The following is a 27,957-nucleotide window of genomic DNA, read 5'->3' as shown; positions in this document are numbered from 1 at the left end:
GTCTGTACAAAGTTGAATTATGTACCCCAAGAAACCCAAATTCTTGGCCTTAGTCTACATTCCTACATCAGGTATGAGCCCATTATAAATAGAATCTCTTGAAAATGTGGTTTTAGTTAGGTTGTGGCCCAAATTGAATGGGGGGGGGGGGGGCTTATTCTCAATACTGTAGCCCTTTACAAGCAGAATAAGTTCAGAAATAGTGAGAAGAAAACATAGGAGGAGGTGGAAGTCAGCAGGAACCCAGAAGAGAAAGGAAAGGACATCATTATGGGATGGGAAAGCCAGGGAACCCCAAGGACTCCTGGCAGCTGGAACACTGCTTACTCTGGGAGGAAGCCAGCCTTTAAGCCTCTGAAACCATGAGCAGCCAATCAATCCCTGTTGTAGCCAACACACTGGGTGGTATTTGTCATAGCAGCCAGGAAACTAAGATACTGTCTGACCCAGAGTCCTCTTATTCTGTCCACATAGCTGAGCATAAACCAATGTGGTTATAACTGGATCCTGGAAGTTTAGGCATTTTCTAAAGAATTATTTTATATTGTTCTATAATGACCACAAATGTCTTTCATAGTGAAGGACAATAAACATTTTTGCAAATTCCCTTCCCCCATGACACCACAACAAACATGAGAGGGAAAAAATTCAAATGGACTGCCCGGGGATCCTGTTCCTACCTGAGATCTTGGGCTAAGATCCATGGTGCTCCCCACCCTGCAGTCTGCTGAGAGCTGCCCACTAGGGATTCGACTTATTCAGACTTCTTCTCTTACATCTATGGTTCTTCTTCAGCTCCAGCCAAGCAGGCACCAGGAGGAGTAGCAGCGTGCTGGCAAGGCCAGGAACTCCGTCTGCCCATTTAGCCCCTTAAAGACTGGATTCGTTTCCTATGGCCACCATAATAAAGTATAGCAAACCACATTACTTATAACAACAAATTTATTCTCTCACAGTTCTAAAGGCCAGAAGTCCAAAATTGGAAATTTTAAGTTCTTCCCTATCTATCTCCTTCCCAACCAAGCAGCATGTCTTATGTGACAGGAATGATTGATTATATAATGAAGCAGTGTCCTTTAAGTTACTGAGGCCCAAAATCTTGAAATTTCTCTTTAATTGTATGGTAACTGTTAGGGGCTTTGTCAGGGAAGGATGACAGGAATAATCACCCGAGAACACATTCTAGGTAATTTAAACTTAGTCAATCCAAACCTAATTCCTGGGTGACCTATACTGTGCCTAAGGAGCCTGAAATAATCATGTATTTACCCTTTACCCTGAAATTAGATGGTTCTTACTATGCAATTACCCAGCCACTAAGTGATAATTGCCATGTAATTAAATGGTCAGTGGTTACCATATTATTAAATGGCACTGACATGATAATTCGTTCCACAGAATTTTGCCCTGTCACCACAGAATTAAACTCTCCACCCAGAAATTACAGCCATTCCTGGGAAGTTCTAATTTTTGCTTGGATGGCTTCAGAATTGGCAGAAACTCTCAGAGGGAGCCAGGGAATGGCCAAAGCTGGGCACAGGTGTGATATGGCCTCATAGGTACAGTACTTTTTTTTTTCTTTTTTAAATTTTTATTAATAAAATCAATCAACATACAACACAAACATTCTTAACATATGAACATTTCATACTTTGTGTGCAATCAGTGGCTCACAGTATCATCACATAGTTATATATTCATCACCGTGATCGTTTCTCAGAACATTTACATCACTGGAAAAAGAAATAGAAAAAACTAATACATACCAAACCCCTTACCCCTCCCTCTCATTGACCACTAGTATTTCCCTCTACCCAATTTATTTTAACATTTGTTCCCCCTACTATATATTTATTTTTAATCCATATTTTTTACTTATCTGTCCATACCATAGATAAAAGGAGCATCAGAACAAGGTTTTCACAATCGTACAGTCACTTTGCAAAAGCTATATCATTATACAGTCCTCTTAAAGAGACATTACTACTGGAACATAGCTCTACAGTTTCAGGCACTTCCCTCTAGCCTCTCTAATACACCTTAAACTTAAAAGAGGATATCTATATAATGTGTAAGAATAACCTCCAGGATAATCTCTCGACTCTGTTTGAAATCTCTCAGCCACTGACACTCTATTTTGTCTCATTTCTCTCTTCCCCCTTTCAGTCAAGAAGGTTTTCTCAATCTCTTTTTATTTATTTTTTTTATTAATTAACGGGAAAAAGAAAAATTAACCCAACATTTAGAAATCATACCATTCTACATATGCAATCAGTAATTCTTAACATCATCACATAGATGCATGATCATCGTTTCTTAGTACATTTGCATCGGTTTAGAAGAACTAGCAACACAACAGAAAAAGATATAGAATGTTAACATAGAGAAAAGAAATAAAAGTAATAATAATAGTAAAAAAAAAAACAAACCAAACCAAACAAAAAAAAAACCTATAGCTCAGATGCAGCTACATTCAGTGTTCTAACATGATTACTATACACTTAGGTATTATTGTGCTGTCCATTTTTGAGTTTTTGTATCTAGTCCTGTTGCACAGTCTGTATCCCTTCAGCTCCAATTACCCATTATCTTACCCTGTTTCCAACTCCTGCTGAACTCTGTTACCAATGACATATTCCAAGTTTATTCTCGAATGTCCGTTCACATCAGTGGGACCATACAGTATTTGTCCTTTAGTTTTTGGCTAGACTCACTCAGCATAATGTTCTCTAGATCCATCCATGTTATTACATGCTTCATAAGTTTCTCCTGTCTTAAAGCTGCATAATATTCCATCGTATGTATATACCACAGTTTGTTTAGCCACTCTTCTGTTGATGGACATTTTGGCTGTTTCCATCTCTTTGCAATTGTAAATAACGCTGCTATAAACATTGATGTGCAAATGTCCGTTTGTGTCTTTGCCCTTAAGTCCTTTGAGTAGATACCTAGCAATGGTATTGCTGGGTCGTATGGCAATTCTATATTCAGCTTTTTGAGGAACCGCCAAACTCCTTCCACAGTGGTGGCACCATTTGACATTCCCACCAACAGTGGATAAGTGTGCCTTTTTCTCCGCATCCTCTCCAGCACTTGTCATTTTCTGTTTTGTTGATAATGGCCATTCTGGTGGGTGTGAGATGATATCTCATTGTGGTTTTGATTTGCATTTCTCTAATGGCCAGGGACATTGAGCATCTCTTCATGTGCTTTTTGGCCATTTGTATTTCCTCTTCTGGTAGGTGTCTGTTCAAGTCTTTTTCCCATTTTGTAATTGGGTTGGCTGTCTTTTTGTTGTTGAGTTGAACAATCTCTTTATAAATTCTGGATACTAGCTCTTTATCTGATATGTCGTTTCGAAATATTATCTCCCATTGTGTAGGCTGTCTTTCTACTTTCTTGATGAAGTTCTTTGATGCACAAAAGTATTTAATTTTGAGGAGCTCCCATTTATTTATTTCCTTCTTCAGTGCTCTTGCTTTAGGTTTAAGGTCCATAAAACCGCCTCCAATTGTAAGTTTCATAAGATATCTCCCCACATTTTCCTCTAACTGTTTTATGGTCTTAGACCTAATGTTTAGATCTTTGATCCATTTTGAGTTAACTTTTGTATAAGGTGTGAGATATGGGTCTTCTTTCATTCTTTTGCATATGGATATCCAGTTCTCTAGGCACCATTTATTGAAGAGACTGTTCTGTCCCAGGTGAGTTGGCTTGACTGCCTTATCAAAGATCAAATGTCCATAGATGAGAGGGTCTATATCTGAGCACTCTATTCGATTCCACTGGTCGATATATCTATCTTTATGCCAATACCATGCTGTTTTGACCACTGTGGCTTCATAATATGCCTTAAAGTCTGGCAGCGCGAGACCTCCAGCTTCATTTTTTTTCCTCAAGATACTTTTAGCAATTCGGGGCACCCTGCCCTTCCAGATAAATTTGCTTATTGTTTTTTCTATTTCTGAAAAGTAAGTTGTTGGGATTTTGATTGGTATTGCATTGAATCTGTAGATCAATTTAGGTAGGATTGACATCTTAATTATATTTAGTCTTCCAATCCATGAACACGGTATGCCCTTCCATCTATTTAGGTCATCTGTGATTTCTTTTAGCAGTTTTTTGTAGTTTTCTTTATATAGGTTTTTTGTCTCTTTAGTTAAATTTATTCCTAGGTATTTTATTCTTTTAGTTGTGATTGTAAATGGGATTCGTTTCTTGATTTCCCCCTCAGCTTGTTCATTACTAGTGTATAGAAATGCTACAGATTTTTGAATGTTGATCTTGTAACCTGCTACTTTGCTGTACTCCTTTATTAGCTCTAGTAATTTTGTTGTAGATTTTTCTGGGTTTTCAACGCATAGTATCATATCGTCTGCAAACAGTGATAGCTTTACTTCTTCCTTTCCAATTTTGATGCCTTGTATTTCTTTTTCTTGTCTAATTGCTCTGGCTAAAACCTCCAACACAATGTTGAATAATAGTGGTGATAATGGACATCCTTGTCTTGTTCCTGATCTTAGGGGGGAAAGTTTTCAATTTTTCCCCATTGAGGATGATATTAGCATATATTCCCTCTATCATTTTAAGGAAGTTCCCTTGTATTCCTATCTTTTGAAGTGTTTTCAACAGTAAAGGATGGTGAATCTTGTCAAATGCCTTCTCTACATCAATTGAGATGATCATGTGATTTTTCGGCTTTCATTTGTTTATATGGTGTATTACATTAATTGATTTTCTGATGTTGAACCATCCTTGCATACCTGGGATGAATCCTACTTGGTCAAGATGTATAATTCTTTTAATGTGTTGTTGGATACGATTTGCTAGAATTTTATTGAGGATTTTTGCATCTATATTCATTAGAGAGATTGGTCTGTAGTTTTCTTTTTTTGTAATATCTTTGCCTGGTTTTGGTATGAGGGTGATGTTGGCTTCATAGAATGAATTAGGTAGCTTTCCCTCCACTTCGATTTTTTTGAAGAGTTTGAGGAGAGTTGGTACTAATTCTTTCTGGAATGTTTGGTAGAATTCACATGTGAAGCCATCTGGTCATAGACTTTTCTTTTTAGGAAGCTTTTGAATGACTAATTCAATTTCTTTACTTGTGATTGGTTTGTTGAGGTCATCTATTTCTTCTTGAGTCAAAGTTGGTTGTTCATGTCTTTCCAGGAACCCGTCCATTTCATCTAAATTGTTGTATTTATTAGCGTAAAGTTGTTCATAGTATCCTGTTATTACCTCCTTTATTTCTGTGAGGTCAGTAGTTATGTCTCCTCTTCCATTTCTGATCTTAGTTATTTGCATCCTCTCTCTTTTTCTTTTTGTCAATCTTGCTAAGGGCCCATCAATCTTATTGATTTTCTCATAGAACCAACTTCTGGTCTTATTGATTTTCTCTATTGTTTTCATGTTCTCAATTTCATTTATTTCTGCTCTAATCTTTGTTATTTCTTTCCTTTTGCTTGCTTTGGGATTAGCTTGCTGTTCTTTCTCCAATTCTTCCAAGTGGACAGCTAATTCCTGCATTTTTGCCTTTTCTTCTTTTCTGATATAGGTATTTAGGGCAATAAATTTCCCTCTTAGGACTGCCTTTGCTGCGTCCCATAAGTTTTGATATGTTGTGTTTTCATTTTCCTTCGCCTCAAGGTATTTGCTAATTTCTCTAGCAATTTCTTCTTTGACCCAGTCGTTGTTTAGGAGTGTGTTGTTGAGCCTCCACGTATTTGTGAATTTTCTGGCACTGTGCCTATATTGATTTCCAACTTCATTCCTTTATGATCCGAGAAAGTGTTGTGTATGATTTCAATCTTTTTAAATTTGTTAAGACTTGCTTTGTGACCCAGCATATGGTCTATCTTTGAGAATGATCCATGAGCACTTGAGAAAAAGGTGTATCCTGCTGTTGTGGGATGTAATGTCCTATAAATGTCTGTTAAGTCTAGCTCATTTATAGTAATATTCAGATTCTCTATTTCTTTATTGATCCTCTGTCTAAATGTCCTGTCCATTGATGAGGTGGTGAATTGAAGTCTCCAACTATTATGGTATATGTGTCTATTTCCCTTTTCAGTGTTTGCAGTGTATTCCTCACGTATTTTGGGGCATTCTGGTTCGGTGCGTAAATATTTATGATTGTTATGTCTTCTCGTTTAATTGTTCCTTTTATTAGTAGATAGTGCCCTTCTTCGTCTCTTTTAACTGTTTTACATTTGAAGTCTAATTTGTTGGATATTAGTATAGCCACTCCTGCTATTTTCTGGTTGTTATTTGCATGAAATATCTTTTCCCAACCTTTCACTTTCAACCTATGTTTATCTTTGGGTCTAAGATGTGTTTCCTGTAGACAGCATATAGAAGGATCCTGTTTTTTAATCCATTATGCCAGTCTATGTCTTTTGATTGGGGAATTCAGTCCATTAACATTTAGTGTTATTACTGTTTGGATAATATTTTCCTCTACCATTTTGCCTTTTGTATTATATATATCATATCTGACTTTCCTTCTTTCTACACTCTTCTCCATACCTCTCTCTTCTGTCTTTTCGTATCTGACTCTAGTGCTCCCTTTAGTATTACTTGCAGAGCTGGTCTCTTGGTCACAAATTCTCTCAGTGACTTTTTGTCTGAGAATGTTTTAATTTCTCCCTCATTTTGAAGGACAATTTTGCTGGATATAGGAGTCTTGGTTGGCAGTTTTTCTCTTTTAGTAATTTAAATATATCATCCCACTGTCTTCTAGCTTCCATGGTTTCTGCTGAGAAATCTACACATAGTCTTATTGGGTTTCCCTTGTATGTGATGGATTGTTTTTCTCTTGCTGCTTTCAAGATCCTCTCTTTCTCTTTGACCTCTGACATTCTAACTAGTACGTGTCTTGGAGAATGCCTATTTGGGTCTAATCTCTTTGGGGTGCGCTGCACTTCTTGGATCTGTAATTTTAGATCTTTCATAAGAGTTGGGAAATTTTCAGTGATAATTTCTTCCATTAGTTTTTCTCCTCCTTTTCCCTTCTCTTCTCCTTCTGGGACACCCACAACATGTATATTTGTCCGGCTCATATTGTCCTTGAGTTCCCTGATACCCTGTTCAAATTTTTCCATTCTTTTCCCGATAGTTTCTGTTTCTTTTTTGAATTCAGATGTGCCATCCTCCAAATCACTAATTCTATCTTCTGTCTCTTTAAATCTATCATTGTAGGTATCCATTGCTTTTTCCATCTTTTCTACTTTATCCTTCACTTCCATAAGCTTTGTGATTTGTTTTTTCAGTTTTTCTATTTCTTCTTTTTGTTCAGCCCATGTCTTCTTCATGTCCTCCCTCAATTTATCGTTTCGTTTTTGAAGAGGTTTTCCATTTCTGTTCGTATATTCAGCATTAGTTGTTTCAGCTCCTGTATCTCATTTGAACTATAGGTTTGTTCCTTTGACTGGGCCATATTTTCAATTTTCTGAGCATGATCCGTTATCTTCTGCTGGCATCTGGGCATTTAGTCAGATTTCCCTGAGTGTTGGACCCAGCAGGTTGAAAGATTTTTCTGTGAAATCTCTGGGTTCTGTTTTTCTTATCCTGCCCAGTAGGTGGTGCTCGTAGCACATGTTTGTCTGCGGGTTCCACCAGTAAAAGGTGCTGTGGGTCCTTTAACTTTGGAAAACTCTCACCGTGGGGGAGGTTCACCAGCCGAAGCGGCTTGGAAGAATGCCAGCCGGCCCGGGGGTCCTAACGCGGGGAGGGTCGCTGGCCGCCGCAGCCCGGGAGAGTGCCCGACAGAATTTCCTAGTCGGCCCGGGGGGCCAAGCATGGCGGGAGGGCGCCAGCCTCCGCAGCCTGGGAGAGTGCACCGTTCCCAGCCGGACAAGGGAGTCATGTGTTTGGAAGGGACCCCCCTGGTCACCGTTCTCCGCGGTCTGGGGATTTCTGACCCAACTCTCTCAGTTGGTCCGGGGGGCCTCGCGTGGTGGGGGCGCCAGCCACCACGGCCCGAGGGGACCGCCTGCCCAATTCTGTCAGCTGACCCGGGAAGGAGGAAGGGAGGGACTCCGGCCGCTTGTCGTCCCGCCCGGGAAAGCCCGCGCCCCTCGGCGATCTCACCTGAGCTGGTTCTCCCAGACAGTCAGCCATTCCAGGATGGGGTATGCCGTCCCTTTGATCTCCGTCGTGGCTCTGGGAGCTGCTCTGTATCGTCTCCACCCCCCCAGTAGCTGTTCTGGAGAAGGAAAGGTGAGGGTGGCAAGGCTGTTGAGGATGGTGGCGGAGGAGCCGGTGAAGGCGGAAGAGGGCACGGTGGTGGTTGGAGAGCTGCCAGAGCAGGAGGAGAAAGGGAAGGATAAGACGGCGGATGGAGCACCGCCAGAGCAGAAGGGGAAAGAGGAGGGCAAGATGGCGGCGGGAGCGCCGCAGGAGCAGAAGGGGGAAGAGGAGGGCTGGCTGGCGGCGGGAGCGCCGCCGGCGGAGAAAGAGGGAGACGAGGGCTGGCTGGCGGCGGGATCGCCGCCAGCGGAGAAAGAAGGAGAGGAGGGCTGGCTGGCAGCGGGCGGTTTTCTCAATCTCTTGATGCTGAATCCCAGCTCATTCTAGGATTGCTGTCCCACATTGCCGAGGAGGTTTATACCCATGGGCGTCATGTCCCATGTAGAGAGGGGGAGGGCAAGGCACAGTACTCTTGCCACCCACCAGAAGGCACTGCAGCAGCCCAGCTCCAGCCACACTCTGGGACATCTGGACAAATCCCTTCATCCTTCTCTGAGAACATGCTACAGAGGAATGGTAGCCATCCAGTTCTTTCTCTCCTCAACATGGTACTGGGAGCATAGCATGCTAAGAGAACTTGAAGCCCTAAACTAGGCAATAGTTCTGTTTCAGGCTAGAGACATAAGCATAAGCTGCTTCATAAGTTCCATGAGTTCCAGAATTATATCTACTTTGTTTATTGTTGTATAGCCTGCACTAATCCTGGCACTTTGTAGAAGCTCATAAATATAATTGAATGAATGAATGAATGAATTTGTATACATCTACTACATGCCAGGCACTAGTCATTCAAACCACACCCATGTCCAAGATTCTAAAAGCCCATAGTTCTTGGTTCTGAACTGAGTGAAGAGAAAGGAAAGAGACAGGTTGGAACAAAGTGGTCAAAAGTTGATCAAATATTTTCCTAATTCTCTATTGTCCCCTATTGAGCTCAAGTATGATTAAAATTTTACCTGGGGAGAGAAGAGCTAAACATAAATAGGTGTAGATATCAGTGAGACACAGCAGAGCCATATCTGACTTCATCAACATTTAGTTATGCTAATAACTAAATAATAATAAGTATTTAGTTATTAACTAAATAATAATAATAAGTAAGTAACTTCATCCTATTCTTTACAGAATCGGATAATGTAACAGAGAGTGATTGGGGAGCTACTTTAACTCAGGTGGTCAAGGAAGTTTTTCTAGGAAGGTGAGATTTGAGTGAGACTTGAGGATAAGAAGGAGAAAGTGATGTGAAGATTTTGGGGAAAGTATGCCAAGCTGAAAGTACAGCAAGTGAGACAAAAATGCCTTTGTATGTACAAAGGACAGAAAGAAGGTAAGTGTGGCTAAAGCAGAAGGAAGGAGGAGATAGGTAAAAGAGGCAGGGACATTTCAGATCATGTAAGATCTTACAGGCCATAAAAAATACAAAGTTTGCATTTTTCTTCTGGTTTTATTTTATCCATTCTATTCTAGGCACTTTGGAAAGCTATTGGAAGGTTTTAAACAGGGGGAGTAGCATGACCACAAATGGGAGCAATCTATCTGCACATGGAGGACGGACTGGAATGGGGAAGAGGAAGGGAGGGAGAGCAGTTAGGAGAGCAGTAGTCCAGGTGAGGGGTGATGGTGGCTTGAACTAGGATTGTAGCAAGGTGAACAGAGGATGGGTCATCTTGGGAGATAGAGCCAACAGGAGTCACTGATGGGTTGGCTGTGGGTTACAAGAAGATGAAAGGAATTAAAGTAGGCTCTTGGGTGTTGGTCCCAAGCAATAAGATAGATGATAATGTCCATTTCCTGATAGGGAAAACTTCAAGAGGTATCAGATTCATGGGTGAAAAATCAATATTTCTGCCTTGGCTGTGCTGAGGTTAAGACAGCAATTCAGTATTCAAGTAGAAATGTCAAAAAGACATTTGAATATAGAGAAATATAGAGCTCAAGAGAAATACCTGGACAGAAGAAATAAACTTGGGACTGGATAAAATCTCCTGGGGAAAGAATGTAACTAGAAAAGAGAAGAGGGCCAAGGGATGTGCCAACATCATTTAGAATATAGATAGAAAGGGGAGGCCAACAAAGAAGTCTGAGAAGGAATGTCCAGTATGATAGGGAGGGAGCCAAGCAATTATCATGGAAGTACAGAGAAGAAAGGGTTCCAAGGAGGCGACTGTCAGTTTGGTCCAATGCTGCTGAGAAGTGGAGTTACCTGAAACAGGGGAATTATGTATAAGCTTTGACAAGTTACGTCATGGGTGACCTTGATAAAAATTGTTTAAGGAAGTGATGGAGACAAAATTTTGATTGAAGTGGGTAGAGAAAATACTGGGGGATAAAGAGGTAGAGACAGTAAATATAGACAAAAGGCCTGGGTTCAAGGGTCAAATAGCTCTCAATTCATTGTTGGTTAATAAGGTCATTGTGAGAATGTATGTGAAAGGTCTATAAAAATGCCTCATATGGTTAGTTACTCAACAAATACAGGTTCCTGTCCCTTTAATCCACTTGCATTTAATCAGGCTACCATTTTCCACAGAGAAGCCTTTCTGACAACCTGTCAGAACTCCCTGTCAGATTCTTATATAAAAGATCTCTTATCTTAACCTCACCCCTGGAGGAAACTGATAGACTCATGAGGCTTACCTGCTCATCTATCTACCTCCTATGGTCCTGTTAGATGGATGTCTCATCAGGCAGGTCACCACGAAGACCAGAATGACATCTTGTTCAAGGAGAGGAAACTAATCATGTACAAACAATTTCTAAATAAACACTGCTAGGGAGAGTATGTGAAAAGTCCACAAATACTGCCATGAAGGCTGCGGTCCTCAGCCACAAATTCTACTGATCTTCCTGCAGAAACTTTATAGTCAATATTTCATTGCTACCAAACAAGTGTGGTTACTGCAGCAGAGACACTAGACTATCCATGATGAGTAGGGACACTCACATTGGCCAATCCAATCTATCTATCCCTTAATTTATTTGACACACATTTTCTGAGCACCCAAAATGCAGAGCACTATGTTTCACATTATGGGAAATGCAATGAAGTAAATGACATTTAATCAAAATGCATAAGTAAATACTCATTGAGCATCTATGTGCCAGAATTCCAGATTCTGGGTATTCAGCAGTGAACAACACAAATCAAAATCCCAACCCTTATGGAATTTATTTTTTAGTGGCTCAAGGCCCTGGATTAAGAAATTTTATAAATTAGGTCAGAGAAAGGAGACCAATTGATGTGAAGAGTGGTTGCTCCTTAGATCAGAGAAAATTGCTAAATGTCTGTTTAGGTGGTAAAGGCATTGGAACTCTTCAAGAGAGCAATCACCAAGGTCTGGTAGACTTCTTGGAGAAGGTGGCATGGAAAAAGAGCCTTGGAAGATGGGATCCCATGTTGAAAGTTGAGGGCTTTGGGCAATCCCAACATTGTCATTCCTACCCTCCAATACTGTAAGGACCTTTTACTTGTCTTCTGTAGGTGAACCTCAACAGGTAGCTGCTTTAAAATGCAATTACCAGCAGGAAGAGCACTCACCTGCCATGCCTGAGATCAGGGTTCAATTCCCCGTGCATGCCCATCTGAAAAAAAAATTTTTTAATGCAATTACCATATGGAGGCATAATTTATTAAATCTGTATAAACTTATTTGAATTAGTGTGTATCACCAATTTTCTGCATGAAAGACAGAACCCCAAAAAATCATAAGAACTCTAGTTCCAGGGAGATTATGGACAGTAGATCCTGAAACCCAGAGAAAGGAGTCATACAAAGGAGAAAAAAGCAAAAGATACAGACCTAACTTCTTGGTGCAGCCAAACCTGAGAAGTAAGCCACACAAAAGGAGTTCTTTCTATACCTGGCATAGTATTATAGGTTTTGCCAACAGTGTTTCATTTGTCAACCTTCATGAGGTCAGTGGTGCTGTCCATATTTTAGAGATGAAGAAAATACAACTCAAAGAGGTAACACACCTTGTTCAAGTTCACCTTCAGGGTCAGGCCCAGGGCATCTAACCAGCTACCCTGCCCCCGTGACCCCTGAAGACTCAATACTGTCTTATTGGGCTCTTGGCTGAACTTGAGCACAGTAGGCCTGAAGGGTTCAGAAGTTTGCAGTTTGACCTGCTGAATGTGCCAGCTAGCATGAGGTAAGGCATTTGCATAGCACAGGGAGCAGAAAGACCCTGTGGTATGAGCCCCAGTTGGCTGCCTGGCTTCAGTGTAGCTTCTTCATGCCCTCCAGGAGCTTGTAGACTGGCCTAGGGCAAGCGGCAGGAACTTCCTGCTTCCTGCACCCTCCCCACCTCTAAATCCGTTGAATGGGTAAGATGGTTCCCCATATCGCACAGGTGCTGGGAGGAATGAAGACAGACACCCAGCTGTAGTTGAAGCCAGGAGCATATAGCTGTACTTCTCCATGGTGCCTGCTGAGCCTAAAACCACTTAAGTGCTCATTAAGTGCCAGACCTCCCTCCTAAGGATATAAATAATTTCAGTGATAAATTGTTTTTAAATAGTGCCCACCTCCCCCTTCCCCTTCCCCTATTTGCCACACTCTCTTCTTTATCAGTTACCTGCCCTATTTGCCATGCTCTCTTCTTTAACAGTTCTTTATCAGTTATCTGCCCTCTGAGGGCAGACGAGCTACTAAACAGGAAGTAAAGATGCATCATGGGTTATCATCAGGCATGACAGAATGAAATAGAAAAGCCAAACAGATTTGGTTCTAAATTCCAAATGGTCACTTTGGGGTCTAATCTTTATGTCTAAAATGAGATGGTAAGAAAACTAGCACATAGCTTATTTTAAAAATTAAAGTAGATACATCCTAGTAAGTGGCCATTACAGGGCTTGGCTCAAAATAAGTGCTTAATGCATGTCAAATACAAAACAACTCCAGACTTAAGTAAGGACAGATTTTATTCAGAGAGATTATTGCAAGGGGTGGGAGGATGGAAAACTATTCCAAAAGGAGGAAGACCACTGGAAATATTGCACAAAAAGAGGGACAAGGTTTTAAGCCTCCTGGAACATTATATAGAAATAGACTAAACCAGGCTGAGGCTCCGAAGTTTCAGGCAGTAGGTTTTATTTTTATGACCATAGGATTCAGCCGAGTAGCCTCTGAAAGTTTGAGCCCCGAACAAAAGGCAACCTTAGCTTTTATAGACTGTATGACATGTTAAAGACAAGGTAAACAATTGGCTGAATGGCCCAAAGCTGAACTGTTAAGGGAGGGGTCCCCACTCCAGGAATGTCTTATCTTGCCTATTTGCAGCTTCACCAGTTCCTGAAGGCTAGAGGAGGGGGTCTCTATCCCAGGAACATGTCTTATCTTGCTTGCCTGCAGTTTTACCCGTTCCTGAAGGTCAGGAGAGAGGGTCTGGGGATTTTCCACAGAGAGCACAGCTGAACCAGAAAGAGGGGGAGGCCTGCCTGCTACACAATAAGTAGAACACTCTGATCAGTCTGCAAGCAAACCTCTCAAGGGTTAGGCAGAAAGGACTTTTCTTTTATAGAAGAAGAATGCAAGGCTAGAAGACCCAGATGAGTGAAGTGGGGTGAACAGAATACAGGGATGGAAGTGGACTGACCTGACAGTGGAGGAGGTTTTACCCTGAAGTGAGCCTATTCTCAGGAAGGGCTCTTAAGGAAGGGCTGTAGGCTGGTGCAGGCTGAGAGTGGGCAAAAGTTCAGGGAACTGGAGCAAGGAGACAAAGCTTAACCAAAGTTTGGTTAATAAGCATTTTCTTCCAATTGACCAAAGGGAGAAAAAGCTTCCGATAAAAACTTACGAGTCACAGAAAGGGAATTCCATGGGTCTGTGTCTGGCCTTCTCATGGGTAAGCAAGGAGGCATTCGTGAGTCTTCTCTAGTCATATGTGGAAGGGCCTTTCTTTGCAGTAAGCTGTATCCTGGAACACAAAGCCTGCGGAGATTTCTTTAATAGGCCATGTTTTCCAGGATCACAGGGCTTGAATAAAAGTCAACATTATCATTACAATGAAAACTTTTTAAATTTTTGTGAGCTTTTGTTTCTCTTCTACAAAATAGGGATAATAATACCTACTGTTTTTATTATCTGTTTTGCAAAGCATGGCGCATGGTGAACACAACAAGTTCTGTTTTTTCAGTGCTGTATATCTACTATGTACAATGCATGGAAGAAATTAAAAGTAGCATGCAAATTCTAAGTCATAGAGGCAGAAAGGGCTGAAGTATTTGAGCATCCAGGATTAGGTTTCAATAAACTGTATCAGAGTTGTGGATCAATGCCAGGCTCTCGTCCTTTACTGGGTCTTGGACCAATCCTTTGGCTGCAGAATTACCATCCTTACCAAACTCACTGGCCAATCAGAGAATACATCCTGAGTACCTAACTCTAGCCTCCCCAGATACAAAGATCTCTGCAGCATTTGCAGACTCATTGAGAAAACCAATGATAAAACCTTCTCTTGTTATCCTTTCCTAGTCTGTGAAAGGAAGGTAAGTTTGATCATCTCCATCAGCTCTGAAGTTCCCAATCCTAAACCACAGACTGTCTGAAAATAGTACAGTACGGTGTTCAGAATCCCCAGTAGTTTCATCAGCCTTCCTAGACACAAGAAAACTGGTACTACGTTGATTTTGTTTTTGTACCTGGAAGCTGGACACACATTATGAATTCACCTTCCCCACAAATTGTCAATTGTTGCCAGGGCAGTACAGTGCAGAAGTGTTCTTTCGAGTGAACCTAGCTGAGGACCAGTGACCTCAGTCACCCTTTCTCAAGCACTTCAGGCAACTTGTCATCTCCTTCCATGGCGGTGCAGAACTTTTCTTGTGGGTACTGATCTAAATATAGTTTCCACAGGGCAGCCAACCCAAGCACTGCCAACTGACATTCCGTTACTAGCTTGCTTTTCACACACTACTTGGTTTCACTTATTGGAGCCATTCAGCCCCTCAAGGGCTCAATATCCAAGGGCTCTGGGAAGCTCAGCCAACTTATATTTGGATGGTTTTCTTCCTGCCATCTTGCTTCTACAATCTTCTGCTACAGTCTCCAAGTAGTGCCTACTTTCTGAGTATTAAAAAAAATGCACTTGGACCTATACCAGGTCTTGCAGTCCATACTTGGTGGATCTCATTTTTGGATGCCTAAACTCCCATTATGCGTTAAGACACATAAGCCTGAATTTTTTCCTGAAAGTCATAGGAAAACTGCTTCTCTGGTGCCTTTTGCCATGGAAATAGAGGCAAAATTTAAAAATAATAAAAAAGATGTTACAGAAAGGCCTATTTTGTTATGGGTGGTCTCTGTACTTAGGCTAGGCACAGGCCTGTGGCAAACACTAACCGTGACAGTCTGGCACTTACTCTCACCTCTATAGGTATAACTCAATGCAGGGTTATCTCCACAGCTTGCTTTAGCCCATAAGCTTCAAAAACAAGAGCCTGAAAGGCACATTGGCCTGCAGATGCATTTATGTGGTCAACACGCCGATGATTTATATATTTTAACTTTGTCAATATTATAAAAACCTGGAAATTTCATCTGCAAATCAAGATTTTTTTACTTTCATTAGGAAAAAAAGATTTGATGACACTGAGCCGACATTTCTACATGGCAGGATTATCTAGAGCTAAATTGCAGCGATTCCCTTTACACACAGCATATAGCCTCCGGCTCACCAGCATTCACTAATGTATCAGTCAAAATTTATTAAGTCCTCTATGGACTAGACTGCTCCAGGTCCTGCAGACACACTGATGAACAGGAGAGATGAGTTTCCTGCGGTTTCAGAAAATGTAATCTGACACTTCCACTGACTCCTGCAACTCTATGGCAGGGTGGCAACTGATACTTATCATCATGCTTGTTCTGTTGTTTTTCTTTCAGTCAAGTTAAGACAATGGTATTACTTACACAGGCCCTACATCACACTTGTATGTTACTAAGGGAAGCCTCTAGATATTTGAATTTTAACACCTACTCAAACCTGACCTTTGTCTGTCCAACCTACTAGAATGAGAATTCTGGAAGTACAGGAATTTGTTTTTGTGTTTTCAGTGTTTATGTCAGTATCTGTCATAAAGTATATTCTTAATAAACAGAAAAAATAGATATATAGTATAGATATACACTAAGACTTGGTGAAAACAAAAGAATTAATAGATTTGTGTATCAATGTTCATGAAGCATTATTCATTCAGAGCAAAGGAATAAATGCTCAGCATGAGGCAGGCCCCTGTGAACTTAGTACCAACAACATGCAGGACCCAGGACTTCTGGAGTCTCCAATCTGTATGTCGACTCTGCAACTTGAGCAAAGTGGGGAGCAGCAGGCACTGCCTCACTGTCATTCATTCTGTGACCTGGAAGGTAGTGACACTCTTCAGGGTGCTAGAGGCTCCCAAATGTTCTAGACAGAAGGACTTCGTTTGGCTCCAGATGGATCTGGTTTGCTTCTTTGATAAATTATTTAGAGCTGGGTCTGAAAGGATGGTAAGCAAGATCCAAAACCGATAAACACAGCCAATCAAAAAGCCATCTGGTCAGCTATGTGAATCACTGCTTCCCCCCCTCTTCAGGACATCTTACTGCTTAACATCACATCCACCAGAGGCAGGGCAAGGATAGAGTAAAGCTTTAAAAAGCAAACAGGCTGATCACTTGCAATCTGCCAAACTCTTTAAATGCATTGCTTCATTAGGCCTTACTCCAAACCAGTGAAGATACTTTTTTTTACTCTCCATTTTAAAGATGGGAAAATTAAGATGATTTGTCCCCAGGGTAGTAAGGCATTGGAGCAGAGATTTGAATCCAGGTTGATTTAATTCTAGAGGTTAAATTCATCCCTGCAAGGCTAGTTTCTAAGGTCATAATGTCTAAGCTCTTAACAGTTCTAGAAAATATTTTGGTAGGAGGAATCCACAAACATTCATCAAAATTAGGCTTAAAGAGTCTGTGTGAATTTACACTTTCATGTGACCCTTGTCCCTCCCACTAACTCCCATCATAACAGATGGAGAGAAGATAACATCTGCTATAGCTTTTCAAGGAAATCAAAAAACTGCCTTCTTGTCCTCAGCCCTCCTAAAGCCCACTAATCCCAGGAGATAATCAGCGCCCCAGAGAATGAAATATTGAATTCCAAGGGGGCAGTGCAAAGCTCTTAGAGCAGAGGAAGGCCAGTGAAGGTTCACAGATTCACAGGCAATGAACTCAAAGCCAAATTGGCATTGTCAGGGCAGTGCGGGAGGCTACTTAACTGGGTCCTTGCCTCTCTCCACACTCTCATCCAAAGACCCATTCCACAGTTTAAAATTCCAGCTACAAACTGGGGAATACATGTTCCAGACTCACATGTCCAATGTGCCTGACTGGACCCTCAAATGCAACGTATCCTATTCAGAATTCTTCCCCATCAGCATTAGTGTTCCCCCAGTTACTAAAGCCAGGGATCTAGGACTAATCTTTTTCATTTTAACTTCCTATTGTGGAAAAGTTCAAATGCATACAGAAGTAGACAGAACAATATAATGAATCCCCATGTACCCATGACCCAATTTCAACAATTATCAACTCATGGCCACTCTTGTTTCATCTATACCCAATCCCATTCCCCTTTTCTGTATCATTTTGAAGGAAATCCTATAACTCAAAGTGTGGTTCATGGAAACTTTCAGGAGATCTACGAGGTCAAATCTATTTTCAGAATCATGCTAAAACATTATTTGCCTTTTTCACTGTGTTGACACTAGCATTAAAGGTGTAAAAACAAAGGTGAGTAAAACTCCTGATATCTTAGTACAAATCATGGCATGTGGCATTCTTCACTCACTAGTATTAAAAGGAGAAAGCCAGTTAACGTAATGTCCTTGGTGATGCAGTAACACATTAATTTTATTAAATCTCTACCTTTCAGTACATATCTTTTTAATATTGTCTGTGACAAAGTAGAAGCATGTGCTTATGATGCTCAACAAATGTAATAGTGGTCTCAAGGAAAAGTACTTGTACAAATATCTGAGTGATAAACTAAACTAGTCACTTCTTTCATGGAATGCCAATTTTACTTGAAAGTTTGACTAGGAGAAAAGTGGTAACTCAGACTTGTATTTGGCACACATTTTCTTGAAAATGAATGAAGCACGCTCTCACTTTAAGGAAAACAAGTGACAGTGTTTGTTGCCAATAATAAAATTCAAATTTTGAAGCAAAAATTACAATTTTGGAAAATTTCAATTACCACATTGAATTTAACAACTTCCCAATACTCGGGTGATGAGATCAGTAGTGATACTAACAAATATGACTTTTTTTTTTAAATGCATGGGCAGGCACCAGAAAACGAACACGGGTCTTCAGTACAGCAGGCAAGAATTCTGCCACTGAGCCACCATGGTCCACAAGTATGATTTTTTAATATTGTATAATAAAATGTGTCAATGTTTGAAAAGATCTGTGTTAACTCAGCAAACCAATATTTTGCGAATGACCACTGAATAATAATATAAAATAATGCAAGGGGAGAAATGTACTTAAAGTGCAAGACAGAACAATGGGTTGTAATGTAATGGGTATGAAAAACTCACTGACATGATTACAAATACACCACTTATCAAGTTTTGATGCAGTATCAATGAATAGTGTCCAAAATTATCTGAAAATACTCCTGCCTATTCCAACTACTTATATGTTGAGATTGAATTTTTTTCATATGATCCAACCAAAACAATTTATTGCAACAGATTACATTTAGAGGCATATAATGAAAATCCAGCTATCTTGTATTAAACCAGATATTAAAGAGATCTGAAAAATGTAAAATATCACTCCTCACTATTTTTGGAAAATATAGTTTTCACAAAAATATCCTCATACTAACATGCAATGGCTTATTATATTTTCTCAAATTTAGTTTTTTCTCAATTTTAGTTTCTAGTATGGTAAATATGAATAGCTGTAACTCACATAAACAAAAGATTTGGGGGGTCTTCAATAATTTTTAAGCATATAGGTGTTCCAAGACCAAAACATTTGAGAACAGCTGATTTATCTGTCAATATTGCAATTCGTATCTCTTAACAATAAGCAATTTTAACATAATCACAATCACATTTTTAAATCAATAATAATTCCTTAATATCAATAAAAAATATAGTTGGTGTTCAAAGTCAAACTGTCCAAATTTAAATGTTTCAATCAGGAACCAGATGAAGTTCACACATTGCAATTGGTTGACAGGTATTTCAAGACTTTTTCAATTTGTAAATTCCCTCTCCATCTTTTTGACCCTGGTAACCTATTAGTTGAAATCAGGTCCCCTGTCCAGACCTATAGTCTGGATTTTGCTGACTGCATTCTCATATTCTTTTTGTTCACTGTCAATTAGAATTAGATCTGGAGGCTTAATCTGATTCAGGTTCATTTTGGGGGGAAGGGGGACTTCATTTGTGGTCTCTCATTCGTCCATTATAAGGTCCTAGGACTCATTCTTGACTCCTTGTTTTCCCTCAATTACCACTCCCAAACCACCAGCAAACCCTCCTTGTCTATTGAACCTTTAAAATATAAGTCTAATCCATCACCACCTATCCAATGCCACCACCACTAACTTAATGAAGTAGGCAATGCCTCAGCTGAGAGCAAAAGTTGTTGAGGAGAATTTAGAATTAGAAACCACAACTGGCAAAATGTATCCTGACTCACAATAATAATCTATAATTATCTGATAATTAATTATTATTATAATTATCTAATAATTAACAAATAATCATAATTATAATAATTAATCATCTATGCTAGACCAAACCATGAGGTATATCATAGGCTATCTAAGCACAAACTCTCTTAACACCTATATATTCCAGGTAAGACCAGACTAACTGATTTTACAGCTGAATAGAATCTGTATATACAGATTCATGAACTCTAAAGAAAGGGCCACTCACTGCTGAAGTTACTTCCAAGCTTACAAAATTTTCATCAATTTCTGCCAAGACCACCTATAACTAAATCTTACCCCCAAACCTTACAAGTATCCTTCTCTAAGTCCCCTCTTTTGAGACACCTCATGGTTTCCCATGGTATGCAGGCTCCCTTGCTGCAGAAAATAATAAACTTAACTTTTTTTTTTTTTTACTATAGCTGTGTCCCTGAAGATCTATAGCTGATAGGAATTGACAACCCTAAATTCAAGCCATCATCTTCTCCTGCCCAAACTACTGCAAAAGCCTCCTTAACTATTCTATTTCTTGTTTACTATCGCTACATAAAAAATTAGTACAATGCATAGCAGTTTAAAACAACCACTTTAATCTGCTCACAATTCTGCTGATCAGTAATTTAGGAAAGACACAGCAAGGACTCCTGCCTCTGCTCTCTAATGGCTGAGGCCTCAGGTGGGAAAACCCAAAGGCTGAGAGTGTCTTAATGGCTGGAAGTGAGAATCATCGAAAAGCTTGAACAAGACATGTCTGGCACCTAGGCTGGGAGATCTCCAAGACTAAGGCTGCCAACGGGGCTTATTTATGTGGCTTGGCCTCCTCAGAGCATGGCAGCCTGGGGGGGTCGGACTTCTTTCATGGCATCTCAGGGATCCATGTACTAGTTCGAGCTAACAAAGCAGAAACTTGTTGCCTGTAAGTCACACAGTGTCACTTCTTGTGCATTCTTCTAGTTACAAGCAAGTCACAAGCCTGACTAGGTTCAAGGGAAGGACAATTGGTCCCTATCTCTTGATAAAACCCTTGAAATTTCTAGAAGAATATGTGAGATTTTTTTTTTTGCAGCCATCTTTGGAAAATATAATCTGCCTCATTTCCTTTTAGGTTGTTCTTCTTTAGACAATCCTCCATTCAGTATGCAAAGTTATATTTCTTAAAACCATGTCAGGTCACTCTTCTAATTAAAATCCTTCAGTGGCTCCTCATCACACTTGGGGAAAAAATCCAGGCTTTTTACTACAGTGCACAAAGCCCTGCATATTCTGGTTCCCATATAGCCATTGTCATGCTCATTACTTTCCCTCCAACTGCAGTGTCCTCCCCAGCTCTTCACCAGGCTGGCTCCTTCTCACCCTCAGGCTTCAGCTTAAATGTAACCTTCTCAGTCACGCCCTCCATAATAATGCCTTATAAAATAGTGCCCCCCCCCACAACCTGAAGTTAAATTAAGTGACTGACTGATTGAAAGCAATAAAAAGCAGTGGCATAGCTACCACAGATTTTGAGGTTCTCTAAGTAGTTTCAAAAATTAGCTCTGTGAAATTATGGCTTAGCCAGGCATTAAACAGACATTGTTTAAAAATATGAATCCATAGTCAGCTATCCCTATGAAACCCTGAATAAGAAAAATTGCAGTTTTCCTCATAGCATGACATATGCCTTAATATGTTAATTCCATGGTAGATCTCTATGGGAAGAATATAGTCAGCAGTGGGCCTCAAATTATGTGCCTGCATAACCCTTTTTTCAAAAACCCTTTTTTCAAGTAGTGTCTTCTGGATCCATTTTGCAAAACTATTCTCCAGTTATGTGACAGGTAAGGACAGTTTCCAGTCTTTAGGTTCCAAAATAAAGGAGAGTCTGTAGCAGATTGTCCTACTTGTGTCCCGGCTCCAGATCCCAGGGTGAGTTAACAGTAAAAGGAAACTCTTCTGGGAATGGCCTGATTGGTTGAAAATGAGATCATACTTTTGACTAATGCTCCTCATTGGCTGTCAATAATGCCCCCACTCATTGCAACAGTGTCCACCAAATATATGAGTCTCTCATCGAAATATATGAATTATATTCTTAAGAGCAGTAAGTCAATGAAGCCGGGCATTGCTGAAGATTGTGCTTTTTTTAATTGGGCCAAGAACCTCAGAGGCTGGCTCAGGGCCTGCTCTCATATAGTAGAAACTTGTCTACAGCTTCCCAGAAGCAAGCTAGCTGGCCTCTAGGACAGGGCAATGGGTTCACCAGTGGGTTGTAACCAGGAAAGTTTAAAGGAGGTGATTTATCTCTGATTTCCCTAACATCCAGTTCCCGGAAAGCATCTGTGAAACTATCAGAGGAAAAAAAGTTTGCATTTTTAGTAACTGTCAATCTCAGATAAGCATGCTGGGAATTCTTTGGGGGTTGATTTTATCAAACAAGCAAAACAAAAATATTGTTATAACTCAACTAACGTTGAGCTTTCTCATGCATCCACCATGAACTTCCCAAAGGAACTTTAGTTTGGATAAAATTCTTCAGCCCTAAGGTTAGAATCTATACACCATCACAGCAGCTAACGATGAGCTTTCTCTGTGTGCCAAGGACTGTTAAGCACAGGTAGTTTCTCTTCATAATCACCCTGTGAGAAGGGTACTACATATGGCTCAGGGCCTGCTCCCATATAGTAGAAGCTTGTCTACAGCTTCCCAGAAGCAAGCTAGCTGGCCTTTAGGACAGGGCAATGGGTTCACCAGTGGGTTGTAACCAGGAAAGCTCAAAGGAGGTGATTTATATCTGATTTCCCTAACATCCAGTTCCCAGAAAGCTCCCATTTGGGAACATCCCAGAAATGTTCCCATTTCACAGATGAAGAAATCAAGGTACTAAGTAATTGCTGACTTGCTCAAGATCTCACAGCTAATGAGTAGAAGAGCAAGAGTTTGAATCCAGGAATAGCTGATCTCAAAAGCCATGCTTTTGACCATTCTATGGCTTTTAACCAGTAACAGCTCCAGTAAAGCTGCAGGCCAGTCCCAACTGCCTAGGAAAGCTCAAAGGAAATGCTTCTTGCCCTACCCAGGAACCACATGGGGATCTTATTGATAGAGATTCCATTTCAATGGGTCTTGAGTGGGCCTGGAATTCTGTATTTCTCACAGGCTTCCTGGGGATGCCCAGTGCTGATCCACTAGTCTTACTTTGAGACTCTAAGACAGAGGTTCCCCAATTTTGATGCACATTACAATCACCCGGGAGGAGAATTTTTAAAAATCCTAATGCCTAGGCCTCACCCCTATGCCAAATAAATCAAAATCTCTGGAAATGGGACACAGGCATCTTTGTTTTTGAAAGCTCCCCAGGTAATTCCATTGTATAGCCAAAGCTGAAAACATAGCCATCAGGGTCATGAGCTAGCCTCAGAATAGTTAAAGGGGGAAGCTAGGTCTAATTTTGCTGATGAGGTAGGTGAATTTCACAATGATACAAAATCATTATCCATACTAATAATGCAGTATAGCCTACAAAATTATGGTGGCTCAGCCTCCTTTCAATGTAGTTTGGCATAATGCCATATATCAAGTGATTTGGATTGTCCTCTACCCTATTCCCTCCTTCTCCCCCTCACCCCACCACCACATAAGTGTATACTCTGTTCACCACTCCCACCTCCCTACATCTCACCATATTTCCACTTTGAACTTGAAGAAGGCCATTCCCATCTTAGTCAAGGTCCCACCCTCACCCCTACCCACCTGATTGCAAAGGCTCAGAAAAAGGAGCTGTTTTCCATAACACCCCTCTACTCACTGGATGGAAAGTGTGAACATAAACACCACAGTGTTATCGAAGCAATGAAGGCTGTACCAGCTGTCTGTTTCTCTTGAGTCAAACAAAAATACTCACAACTGACAAATCAAAGAAAAGGAGGGGAAGTAGGTCGAGTCAAAGACTGAAAAAAAAAAGGAATTAGGGCAAAGAACGGTTGCCCAAACTGCCTATGATAAGAACTGGGCTCTGTTTCCCCAAAGCCTACTCCTTTACCGTATGTTTGCTTTCCATTCACAGCTGGGTTCCCTGGACACATTCATCAAAGACCTTTATCTTGCCTTTCTCTCTCACTGTCCTCTCCAGCCAGTTGCTCTTCTCACAACACCCATTTTGTCCTCTGGGAAGGCAAGGAAAATAAATAAATCTTCTTATCTTCAAGGCTTAAACAGATATCCCCTCTGTAGTATATGGAGGTCAATGGAGATAAGTTAATAAAGATACCTGCTTAGAGAGAACAAAGGAGGACCTGCAATGGTCTATTCAAAACGGGAAAACTATGAGGGTTATTATTTAGAAATGCCTGGCAAAGAGGAAGGAATCACAAAAAGACAGATGCATTTCAGAACATCAGTTCCATATTGAAATCAAACTATATATTTTTAGCTTTTTTTATTAATTAAAAAAATAAACAAAACATTTAGAAATCATTCCATTCTACATATATAATCAGTAATTCTTAATATCATCACATAGTTGCATATTCATCATTTCTTAGTACATTTGCATCGACTCATAAAAAGAAACAAAAAGACAACAGAAAAAGAAATAAAATGATAATAGAGAAAAAAAAGACTATACATACCATACCCCTTACCCCTCGCCTCCATCTACCACCAGCATTTCAAACCGTATTTTAACAATTGTTCCCCCTATTATTTATCTTTATTCCATATGTTCTACTCTTCTGTTGACATAGTAGCTAAAAGGAGCATCAGACATAAGGTTTTCACATTCACAGAGACTCATTGTGAAAGCTGTATCATTGTTCAATCATCATCAAGAAACATGGCTACTGGAACACAGCACTACATTTTCAGGCAATTCCCTCCAGCCTCTCCACTACATCTTGAACAACAAGGTGATATCTACTTAATGTGTAAGAATAACCTCCAGGATAACCTCTCAACTCTGTTTGGAATCTCTCAGCCATTGACACTTTGTCTCATTTTACTCTTTCCCCTTTTGGTCGAGAAGGTTCTGTCAGTCTCTTGATGTTAACTCTCAGCTCATTCTAGGGTTTTTCTCAGTCCTTTGATGCTGAGTCTCAGCTCATTCCAAGATCTTTCTTCCACATTGCCAGGAAGGTCCACACCCCTGGGAGTCATGTCCCACGCAGAGAAGGGGAGGGTGGTGAGACTGCTCATCATATTGGCTGGAGAGAGAGGCCACATCTGAGCAACAAAAGAGGCTCTCTTGGGGGTGACTCTTAGGCCTAAATTTTAAGTAGACTTGACCTATCTTTCGTGGGGTTAAGTTTCATGTGAACAAACCCCAAGACTGGGGGCTCAGCCTATAGCTTTGGTTGTCCACACTGCTTGTGAGAATATCAAGAATTCAACTTAGGGAAGTTGAATGTCTCCCCACTCTCACCATTCCCCGAAGGGGGCTTGCAAATACTTTTCCAGTCACTGATCAAATCATTCTGGGATTCATCGAGGGATCACCCTGGACAAACCAACAAAATCTCATGTGCTACCTGAGATTCCAAGTACTTATGACATTCGATCAAACTATCTACATGAGTTATATTAGGAAATGCTGTAGTCAAAATCTAAATTTTGTAAAAAATAAACATTTTTTGCTTTAGTCTTACACATAATGTGACAGTTTGAAGTATTAGTTATCATCTATATTCAGCACCCTGCAATAATGACATTCCTTTGTTCGTCCTCATGCAAAAACATTTTTAAAATTTGTACATTGTATATTTCACTATTCTTTTACACTCCAGGCATTCCTAGATTATACCATCTCGATCTTTAACATCTATCTTTCTTTATGATTTCATTTATGTCCACAGCCCTCCTCCCTCTATCATTCTCACATGCAGCTTCATTCAGTGTTTTGACATAATTACATTACAGTTAAGTAGTATTGTGCTGTCCATTTCTGAGTTTTTGTATCCAGTCCTGTTGCACAGTCCGTATCCCTTCAGCTCCAATTACCCATTATCTTACCCTATTTCTATCTCCTGATGGTCTCTGTTACCAAGGACATATTCCAAGTTTATTCACTAATGTCGGTTCATATCAGTGAGACCATACAGTATTTGTCCTTTAGATTTTTGGCTAGTCTCACTCAGCATAATGTTCTCTAGGTCCATCCATGTTGTTACATACTTCATAAATTTATCCTGTCTTGGAGCTGAATAATATTCCATCGTACATATGTACCACAGTTTGTTTAGCCACTCGTCTGTTGATGGACATTTTGGCTGTTTCCATCTCTTTGCAACTGTAAATAATGCTGCTATAAACACTGGTGTGCAAATGTCCGTTTGTGTCTTTGCCCTTAAGTCCTCTGAATAGATACCTAGCAATAGTATTGCTGGGTCATATGGCAATTCTATATTCAGCTTTTTGAGGAACCGCCAAACTGCCTTCCACAGTGGTTGCACCATTTGACATTCCCACCAACAGTGGATAAGTGTGCCTCTTTCTCCGCATCCTCTCCAGCACTTGTCATTTTCTGTTTTGTTGATAATGGCCATTCTGGTGGGTGTGAGATGATATCTCATTGTGGTTTTGGTTTGCATTTCTCTAATGGCCAGGGACACTGAGCATCTCTTCATGTGCCTTTTGGCCATTCGTATTTCCTCTTCTGAGAGGTGTGTTCAAGTTTTTTTCCCATTTTGTAATTGGATTGACTGCCTTTTTGTTATTGAATTGAACAATCTCTTTATAAATTCTGGATACTACACCTTTATCTGATATGTCGTTTCCAAATATTGTCTCCCATTGTGTAGGCTGTCTTTTTACTTTCTTGATGAAGTTCTTTGATGCACAAAAGTGTTTAATTTTGAGGAGCTCCCATTTATTTATTTCTTTCTTCAGTGCTCTTGCTTTAGGTTTAAGGTCCATAAACCCGCCTCCAATGATAAGATTCATAAGATATCTCCCTACATTTTCCTCTAACTGTTTTAAGGTCTTAGACCTAATGTTTAGATCTTTGATCCATTTTGAGTTAACTTTTGTATAGGGTGTGAGATACGGGTCCTCTTTCATTCTTTTGCATATGGATATCCAGTTCTCTAGGCACCATTTATTGAAGAGACTGTTCTGTCCCAGGTGAGTTGGCTTGACTGCCTTATCAAAGATCAAATGTCCATACATGAGAGGGTCTATATCTGAGCACTCTATTCGATTCCATTGGTCAATATATCTATCTTTATGCAAGTACCATGCTGTTTTGACCACTGTGGCTTCATAACATGCCTTAAAGTCAGGCAGTGTGAGACCTCCAGCTTCGTTTTTTTTCCTCAAGATACTTTTAGCAATTCGGGGCACCCTGCCCTTCCAGATAGATTTGCTTATTGGTTTTTCTATTTCTGAAAAGTAAGTTGTTGGGATTTTGATTGGTATTGCATTGAATCTGTAAATCAATTTAGGTAGAATTGACATCTTAACTATACTTAGTCTTCCAATCCATGAACACGGTATGCCCTTCCATCTATTTAGGTCTTCTGTGATTTCTTTTAACAGTTTTTTGTAGTTTTCTTTGTACAGGTCTTTTGTCTCTTTAGTTAAATTTGTTCTTAAGTATTTTATTCTTTTAGTTGCAATTGTAAATGGAATTTGTTTCTTGATTTGCCCTCAGCTTGTTCATTGCTAGTGTATAGAAACACTACAGACTTTTGAAGGTTGATCTTGTAACCTGCTGCTTTGGTGTACTTGTTTATTAGCTCTAGTAGTTTTGCTGTGGATTTTTCAGGGTTTTCGACATATAGTATCATATCATCTGCAAACAGTGATAGTTTTACTTCTTCCTTTCCAATTTTGATGCCTTGTATTTCTTTTTCTTGTCTAATTGCTCTGGCTAGAACTTCCAACACGATGTTGAATAACAGTGGTGATAGTGGACATCCTTGTCTTGTTCGTGATCTTAGGGGAAAAGTTTTCAATTTTTCCCCATGAGGATGATATTAGCTGTGGGTTTTTCATGTATTCCTTTTATCATTTTAAGGAA

General features: G+C 40.1%; 1 long non-coding RNA gene across 1 annotated transcript; it reads right to left on the bottom strand.

Moving 5' to 3' along the window:
• Positions 1–266: 266 nt before the first annotated feature.
• LOC143651674 (uncharacterized) lies at positions 267–24,229 on the bottom strand. Its single transcript, XR_013160125.1, has 4 exons — positions 23,986–24,229; positions 11,789–11,832; positions 8,092–8,206; positions 267–890 (listed from the first exon to the last, which is right to left on the bottom strand). It is a non-coding gene; the product is annotated as an uncharacterized LOC143651674 (long non-coding RNA).
• Positions 24,230–27,957: the final 3,728 nt, after the last annotated feature.

This window comes from Tamandua tetradactyla, chromosome 12, assembly GCF_023851605.1.
Source record: "Tamandua tetradactyla isolate mTamTet1 chromosome 12, mTamTet1.pri, whole genome shotgun sequence".
Taxonomy (NCBI): domain Eukaryota; kingdom Metazoa; phylum Chordata; class Mammalia; order Pilosa; family Myrmecophagidae; genus Tamandua; species Tamandua tetradactyla.
The sequence above is the reverse complement of the archived record's forward strand: the minus strand, read 5'-3'. Positions and strand labels throughout refer to the sequence as shown.